At 35.0% G+C, this 9,012-nt stretch overlaps 1 pseudogene; it reads right to left on the bottom strand.

Annotated features, from left to right (window-relative positions):
- Window positions 1-629: 629 nt before the first annotated feature.
- Window positions 630-6,007, bottom strand: LOC149793744 (ficolin-2 pseudogene; annotated as a pseudogene).
- Window positions 6,008-9,012: the final 3,005 nt, after the last annotated feature.

The raw sequence follows: 9,012 nt of genomic DNA, 5'->3' as shown, positions 1-9,012 counted from the left end.
TAATAAGTAAAGATTGTATGATAGAACTAGCCTTCAAAGACCTTTATGCGAAGACAAACCTAGATGAAAATTAATTTGTATCAAAGTGTATTACTGAATGGAAAATTCCTGTATTATCCCAAGAGTACGTTGTGCTGAATATAGTGAAAGAAAACAATTAACCTTATTGCTTTGAATTCAGGTTGCTTTTACAAATGGTTGCGAGGCCAATTATTACTTATAAGGTAGCAATAACGAGTCACTTATGCTTTTTGCAGTTTTCATGTGCAGTGGTAAGTTATACATTTCCCATTTCATAAGTTAACGTGTTGTGCATCCTCTGAGTTCGATGATTACTAAGATATCAGTAACTGGTTAGAAGTCTGTGAATACGTGAGATCAGGTCAATGTGTGCTATTTACAGACTGTGTCACACTTGGAAGCATGTGCAGGTTGGGATAGATTGATCAATGCACTTCCGAGATTTACGATGCTCGCGCTTCTTTCATCCCTCTTAGATGATGAACAGTTAATATTTGAAGATAAAAGAATGCAGATAGTTATGTCTAAATGTATTTCAATTCTATCCTACAACAAAGATCAAAGAGAATATTGTTTTTATTCAGTTACGGGCCCAGTGCAAGCACCTGTTAAAAAATCAACAGCATTCTCTCCAAGTCTGCTAGTGCAGACGTCAATTCATTGAGCCCAAAAAGAACCTGTTTTTTTACCAGTTTCTGGACCGAACTTGGAAATTGCAGTGCTGGAAAGATGAAAAGAGTAAACAAGATTCATATTCAACTGACTCATTCGCCTTAGGATATGTTTTACAAAAAGGAATATTTTTCTATAGGACCTCATAATAACTGTTGTCCAATAACTCCATTGCTGACATAGATTCACACACGTCCCAGATCAAATCGCCTTTAACAATATTACCTACCGTGACATAAACTCTCCTTGCACGGGATGGCCTTAGCTTTATCTATTATTCTGACACACTCATCCGATCCACGAAAAATAATGTTAGGTCCATTATACTTGTGATATTGATCAATTAACAAGGGGCTGAACTGAACTTTACACTGAAAAAGGGGATCACAACCACCAAGGGTTCCAAAATGGGACATGCGCAGATGGTAAATTCTGAATAACCGTGGTACACGACCATATTCTTGCAATTTCTGAGTATATCCCTGTTTGATATCAGACTGTACTCGATCGCGATATTTATGTAGGGATAGGTATTCGTGGGCTTTTGAGTATTTTAGCTTTCTGAATGTTGCGTAAAGATAATAATTTTTCGATCAGAGTTGAAAGAAGAAATGGAGTCAGATATTCATGAATCATTTTTAAAATCAATCAGTACAAAACGTAGCCTTAAGTTCGTAATTAGTTCCTGTAATAGTAATGTAGACGTGTCAGATACACAGATAACCCTAACTTAGTATAAACCAAATCAACGGCTGCCAACTATTCCAATTAAAATGAAGTTTTTGTAATGACGTCACCTCCCTTAGTGTAAAGAAAACATTGTCTTGAGGCATTTAAATGTTTCTTATCCCCTAGCTTAGTTTGATTGTCAAACAATCGCATGGGCACTGCTGCATACATTTAAACAGCAATATATTACCTAGTTCAAGTGAGTAATAGACAAAATATTGTTATTCGCGGCTGTTGATGTAGGTGCTAAGCACATGAAATACGTATAAAAGAGATGATACTCTTCCCCCATTCAAATGATACCTTCTTCAATTTTGTACACAAAGAAGAATTTTGATGTGGATAAAATTTAGCAGACGATCTTTAAACGTTGAGGGATTTACAGACGGGGTCCTACAGGGAGCTAAAGTATTAATAATTGTAAGTGTCTTTCAAGACCTTCAAACTAAGATGCAGCATTTCCTTGGCGGGCTCAATGTTCCTTTCAGACAAATTATAATCATTCGTAATCTGAGAGATACCCGATCTTCATTTTAATCGATCACGTGCGTCGAGCTATCCGAGCTAAAACAAGCAAAAGATGATGTCCTTGATAGGAAACAAACGACGATCACAATTAAACTAATTCGCTGTGTTTTCCAACCAAAAGGATAAAATCGTCCAAAGCAAGAACAAATATAAAAACTGGGTAAAAAGCTACCTAGATAGATCTGATGGACTCTTGAACACTTGTCATAATTCAATCGAGAAAATAACAGTCCCTTTCTTGTACTCAGCGGTCATTGACATGCATTGAGCTGTACAAACTTCACTTCCAAGTGTATTAACAATAGCACGTCATCAAGTGGCATAATCTCAACCACATAAAATAATGTATGCGTCTTTGAGATAATTATCAAGGTATGTTGGTGAATAATTGGGGGTGCTGATAGGCTGATGAACTCAAATGACTTGTCTGAACGAACGTCATTATATGACAAGAAGTTGGTGAAAGTCATATTGGGTCTTCGAAGACAAACCAAGTTGTTGATGGCTACTTTAACGACCTTACAACTACATCTAATTAGATTATGCACACGGAACTGAATGACAGAACTCTCTTAATTTATGCTTCTACTTAATTAATGAGTTACGAATGAGAAACGAATCTTACTGGATTGAGGAAATTTACAGCTATCCTTTATATAGTTGGAAAACTATCCTTATTATAGTTGGAAAACTGTGATGAACATCAAACAAAATAAAACATACATATTGCCTTGGATTAATAACTCTATTCAAGTATCGACTAGAATGGTCATTCCGTATCATTGTCATATTCACTGAAACAAGGAAACGGCTTTGTCCTCTCCAACCGGTTGTTAACACCATTGTTTCTGAGCAGAAATACACAAAACTATTGTCATTGCATGTGCAACTGTTAAGACTGGCAGAACCAAAAAGAGCCACTCCTACAATGCACAATGTTTGCTTTGAAAACCAGGAGACTGATATGACGTGTGCGAGATAGGAATTACCCGGATAGGCGTCTACTTCATTTATCCACCGTGGGATCGTAACGGCCTCTACGCTAGCTGTGACATCGATACTACTGGTAGAGGACGGATATTCGTTCATAAGAAGCGTCAACAGTGATGTTGAGTTCTTTCAAGACTGAATAGATTATAAGAAGGGCCGTGGTTCTCAGAACCATATTCCTCCTCGTACAGATCGATTACTGATCTAGAACAAAATTTCGTAATAAAGTATTTTGTTTATAATATTGCCAAATGTTATATTTCTCCAGTGATACTTTACGCCTCCTTAATAAAAAAATAATAATACCAAATTGTACTTAGGGTATGAAGGATCATAACGTGACCTCCAACTGAAATGCGGATACATGTATGAAATACCAATCCAAGCCAAATATACGTTGTACAATTGCCGATGTAACATATAAAATACGGTTCTTTGTGCAATCAATACGTATACATGTTTATTCCCCTTGTTTATAAGTCTTAGATTTTTGTTTCCTATGGAAGTTCTAAATTAATTTTTCTTTACTTGTATCTTCAATAAATAGAAGTTCTATCGGTAGAAAATATTAGAACTTCTTTAGGCGAGATAGGTCCTGACATGCGAACTATGCGTTTGTGAAAATTCGCACTCTTACAACAATAGCTTTGATCAAGAATATCGTTCTCGGGCTGATAACGTATATACTAACCACTTAGTTGGCAAATTGTGGTATAGAGTACAATCATTGATTTACAAGAGGATCAAATATAGATTATGCCAGTTTAGAAAAACCCTGAAATCGACTCTCAATGTGATCAGTACGTGCCGATGATGCGTCATAGATCACTATGTCTGGCAACAAATTTAGAAGAACAAGTGAAACTCGTGAATTCATTTGAAATGGAATAATTATTCCGGATCCATTCACGATTGGTTTGTTCTACATGATATTGGATAAATCACCCTGTAAGAACTTTTCTTTGCTTCCGAAGATAAAACAGCAACGAATATGATTACTCTCTTAGTGCAACAAAGGTTTATATGGCTACCGTGAAAGCAATTGGGGCGTTCTACTAGATTTGGGTCAATCGTCATGCAAGAAAACTTGTTTGCTACAAAAGATAAAACAGCAACAAATATGATTACTGTGTCAGTGCAACAAAAGGTTTATGTAGCAACTGTGAAAGTTTGCATGCGCCCAGCCAGTGATATTGAAGTTCATGACACTTTAGGAATTTCGGAGATTTAAATACGGAATCTGCGCAAGGTATAATAACATATTTATTCTTGTGTGAAACTTATAACTTTGAACATCTTGATTAACTGAGAAAGACGATCAATGTTGTATACTGGACTGCATTTTAGTATCATTGTAAATATTCCGGTACTTAACATTATTTCTGGATTTGATAATTTTCAGATTTTGTGTACCTTTTTTATTTTATTTGTCTTCTTTCATAAATGATGAAATGGAATTTTGTGTATATTGTATTACATCTTCTTCGTTGATTTTCCCAGTTAGCAATGCACTCGAATATGCCAAAGAGTCATATGGGTCTGATTTTACCTAATATAGTAACTTTCTGTGACGTTACAATTAAGGTCACTGGCTGCGAATGAATCAAGGACATCAACCTAAAGGTTCGACTCCTGGAAAACAATTGTCTCCTAAGTCCTCTTAATTTTCCTTTAAAAACTCTCAGGAGTTTAAACACAGCAACCATTCCCCAACAAAAGAACCTAAGCTGCTCATGTTTTATTGCTTGTACGAAACAATGTTTTACGCCCATACTTATGCAGCACAGAACACATCGATGAATATTATCTTTTATCATTCCTTAAAATGTAATATTTTGCCACATTTTGCAATACATAACAATATTTTTAACTGAGATGCTAAGGAAGGTGCTTGTTGAAATATATATATGTGCATATATTATTCTTATTCGGATCGTGGACTCACGATTGTACGTTTTCATGTATGTGTAAACCAATTATTAGAACAGGGAATTTCGTTGCCATTCAGAAAGAGTTTCAACTTGCGATAATAATTGATATAGATATATAAATATGCAAAACGTTTCTATAACATTTGATCAATCCGTTAAGTCGGTATGGGAGGGGAGGGAACCTGGATTTTGTTTGCAATCGTAAATGTAAGGCATGTTCTGTTTATTGCTATTAGCATCAAAATAGTGAAAATAAAATTTGGGAATAATAATAAGAGAAAAAAACAAACAAAATATAAATGTAGTATCATGCTTTCAGTAAAATATACATATTAATTTTAAACTATCTCCATTCAGACAAACAAAGGAATTACAACTGCATCCGTTTCAAATGCAATAGGGACAGCAAAATTAAAAGGTTCTATAAATTGATCATAACTGCGTCCCTTTATGAAGAAGGAATATTGAAATAACTAAAGCGGTGTATTGCGAAAGTCGCAATTAACACGAATCAACATGAACCATTATTTTTTGCTTTACCCTGTTAGTACAAATATTTTTTATTCCCGCGACATCTTAATAACTTTGTATCATTCTTACTGTGAAACTTTTCTCCTTATTTTCATGTCTGCATATATCATAGATGTTTGATATCCGGCATATGTATACCAATTTATTCCTTCTGCATGATTGGTGGATCCGTAGATTCCATTTAAGTTTGAATAATGGCAAGCATTGTACCACCAACCGCCTTTGTAGCTACTGGCACAATCTGATGAATTGGTTTTGTCGTTGTCCCAATCCTTGGTGGTGAATTTCATATCAGAATGATAAGAGAAAGAGTCGCCTGCTGTTCCACTGTAGCCTTTTACGATGAGACGATATCCACTACTTTCGTCTCCAACCGAGAAAGTATCATACATGGCAAAGCTGGTATTTGTATTTGAAACAGCCAAGTTTATATGCAGCTGGTAATCGGCCTGAGCCGTGAGGTCATGTATATTGTCATTTCCGAGCCACATGTTTCCATTTGGATCACCAAAACCCTCTTTATAATCAATCCACTCACGAAAGAAATCAACATCTCCACTGATTCTTCTCTGAATGACAGTCCATCTTCCACCGGCTGTACGCATGTCACATCGAACGTAGATACCATTAGTATGTCCTTTGGGATAAATAATGTAGCCTCCAGTCTTTGTAAAACCCATTTGGTAAATGTCCTGGCAGTCAATTGGTTTTCCAAAACAGACATTTTGGCATATAGATGAAGTGACGTTTCCACAATTAATTTGAGGATGTCCGCTTGTAAGCAATTTAGAGAACGTCAGGAAAGCGAAGAATAAGCGAACCATTGTCATGGTAAAGAACACTGAACAAAACATTCTCAGTTAAGGATTTTTCTAGCGTATAGCTGGATGTGGAAATGTTTAAGAGGGCTGTCCATATTTATAAGAAACATAAGTGGGAATACACAAAAAGGGGGTGTTGCTTGAATAATAATTATCCAGTTCGAGGCATTGATTTCACTGAGGAAGAATGATAAGACGGATGTAAACAATCTACTATAAATTCGTCCGAATAGACTTTGTCAGCATAAAATATAACTATTTTTCTAGACGAGAAAGTATTTTTTTCTCCAATGAGGCGAATTGCAGCCCAACTAACACAGTGAGTTGTACAAATTAACCTCACTACGAATATAGTGATACTCAAATAGGAAATTAAGTTCTGGCATACAGAAATAACATAACTAAACACTGCGGCTAAAAACTAGTTCAATATACACCAGAACTAATAATTTCATATTTTCATAGAAACGAAACCTACAGAGGTATATGTACTATCTCTTGGCCTTCCTAAACTACTTTGGATGACATTTTGTTTGTTATATAACATCAAGTTCTATACTAAATCACTGGTATTTAAATACATTAGTTTTGGAGTGAAATGTGGAACTTGGAAAGAGACTGTGAATTTCACAAGCGACAACATTTAGTGTTATAAGATAAATGATGGGGAAAAATATTAACTAGGTTTTGAAATACAACTTGTCGCCTCATTCTTTTCTGCCTTATTTGGACACGTAATATCATCAACGTTGGGCTCATAATATAATCAAAACCAAACGTGAATACTTAAAATCTCCATCTTCTGCTGGTCAGCTCTTTCATAGTTCTATCTCGTATACATCATTTTTGACATGCATTGTGATTGAGGTATTGCAATCATTTAAAACCAAAGAAAAATAATGGTCATTTTGCTATCCATTTACTAGAAGTGAAAATAAGTTATCAATGACAAAGATACCGCCTGCAAATATTTTGATTATATACCTACTGCTGATGATGTTATCTACTGCAATGTCCATGCTATGGGATTTTTGGAAATGTGGAGCATAAACCTACACTTGCATAACAATGGTTCAACAATCACAATTGTAACAGTGAAATGAAAAAGCGAAAAAATGAAGAATCCATAGTAGAAATACTTTTCAAGACGATATTGGAAAAATATCAAATATATATCACATACGCGTGAAAGAAATATGGTGTGAAAAGTACTAATTAGTGAATGATATTTCCATTGAAGCTCTTCTCTGAGATGCTGAAATGACATATGGTACAAGTTGAGATATTACGCCTGAATTCGTTTGAGGAAATCCCTGTGGAGAATCTGTTTTCACGATCTGAATAAAATGGGCATTGTGAAACGTGATATTTGCCTTGTGTCTCACACTCACATGCACACAATGCTCAATATATATGCCACTCTAAAGCCATTTAGAGATGCGTTGGTTACCCAATGGCTACGTGTAATGCAACTGTAGTGGGATGCTTTATTTCATTTGATTACGGTTGAATTCCATTTCTGAATTAAATGGTCTTTATGATATTTTCAGATGGTAAATACTACATTTACAGTAATAGGTAAAATAGGACAACTTTGTCATCACCTACAGCCTATACGACCCTATTATAACCCAAAACGTATGGGAAGTGTATGCTATTAAAATTTGTAACACATTTTGACTTACCTGGTTCATCGAGTTATTTTCAGTGTTCATATCATTGCCATGGATATAAATTACAATCCAACATAATCCAGTATTAATTTACAGTAATAGGTAAATTACAGACGTACTTGGTTAGTATTCTCCTTGTGGCAGCAGGGAGTATGCCTGTTTTCTAGGAAGACTCCATATCTAGTAAAACTCTTACCATTTACGTTTTCAATTGCTTATGAATATTGTTGCCAAATATCAGTGGCATCTATTAATACGAATGCGATCATATTAATAACAGTTCAAATATGCCTAATGTATTGTATACAATAATCCATGTTTGTGGACACTTTGCGTGTAATGGGTATTCTTCCTTTACTATTTTCCAAATAAGTGTACGAGAGAAGTTTAGTCCCATGTATTTATAACCAAATATAATATGGACTTGTCTTCCGTATCATACTACTTTTCCATATTCCTCAAAACAACACCATTCTAGAACGTCACAATAATATTATGTTACTTTGTCCGTTTAAGGAATTTTTTTTACAATATCTTAAGTGTTCACTTCATGTCTTACTGAGAGCCTATGGACTGAATACCTTCCTTTTAAAAGCCTTTCTTTTTATTGCAGGAATGTTGATTTGTTAGACATCAAAATCTATTGCTTATTCTGAAATTTAAGGAGGAACAAAAAAGAAAAGATTCCAAGAAGAAGCTACAAATAAAGAATGAACAGATTTTTGAAATGTGTGATATAGTGATGATTTGATACCGTCCACAGTTTGAACAACATGTAATAAGTAAAGATTGTGTGATAGAACTAGCCTTCAAAAACCTTTATACGAAGACAAACCTAGATCGAAATTAATTTGTACCAAGGTGTATTACTGAATGGAAAATTCCTGTATTATCCCAAGAGTACGTTGTGCTGAATATAGTGTAAGAAACAATTAACCTTATTGCTTTGAATTCAGGTTGCTTTTACAAATGGTTGCGAGGCCAATTATTACTTATAAGGTAGCAATAACGAGTCACTTATGCTTTTTGCAGTTTTCATGTGCAGTGGTAAGTTATATAGATATCAGTAACTGGTTAGAAGTCAGTAAATACGTGAGATCAGGTCAATGTGTGCTA

The sequence above is a fragment of the Sinohyriopsis cumingii genome, chromosome 8 (genome assembly GCF_028554795.1).
Source record: "Sinohyriopsis cumingii isolate HCF-2022 chromosome 8, ASM2855479v2, whole genome shotgun sequence".
Lineage (NCBI taxonomy): Eukaryota > Metazoa > Mollusca > Bivalvia > Unionida > Unionidae > Sinohyriopsis > Sinohyriopsis cumingii.
Note: the sequence above shows the minus strand (reverse complement) of the source record. Positions and strands in the feature narration are given on the sequence as shown.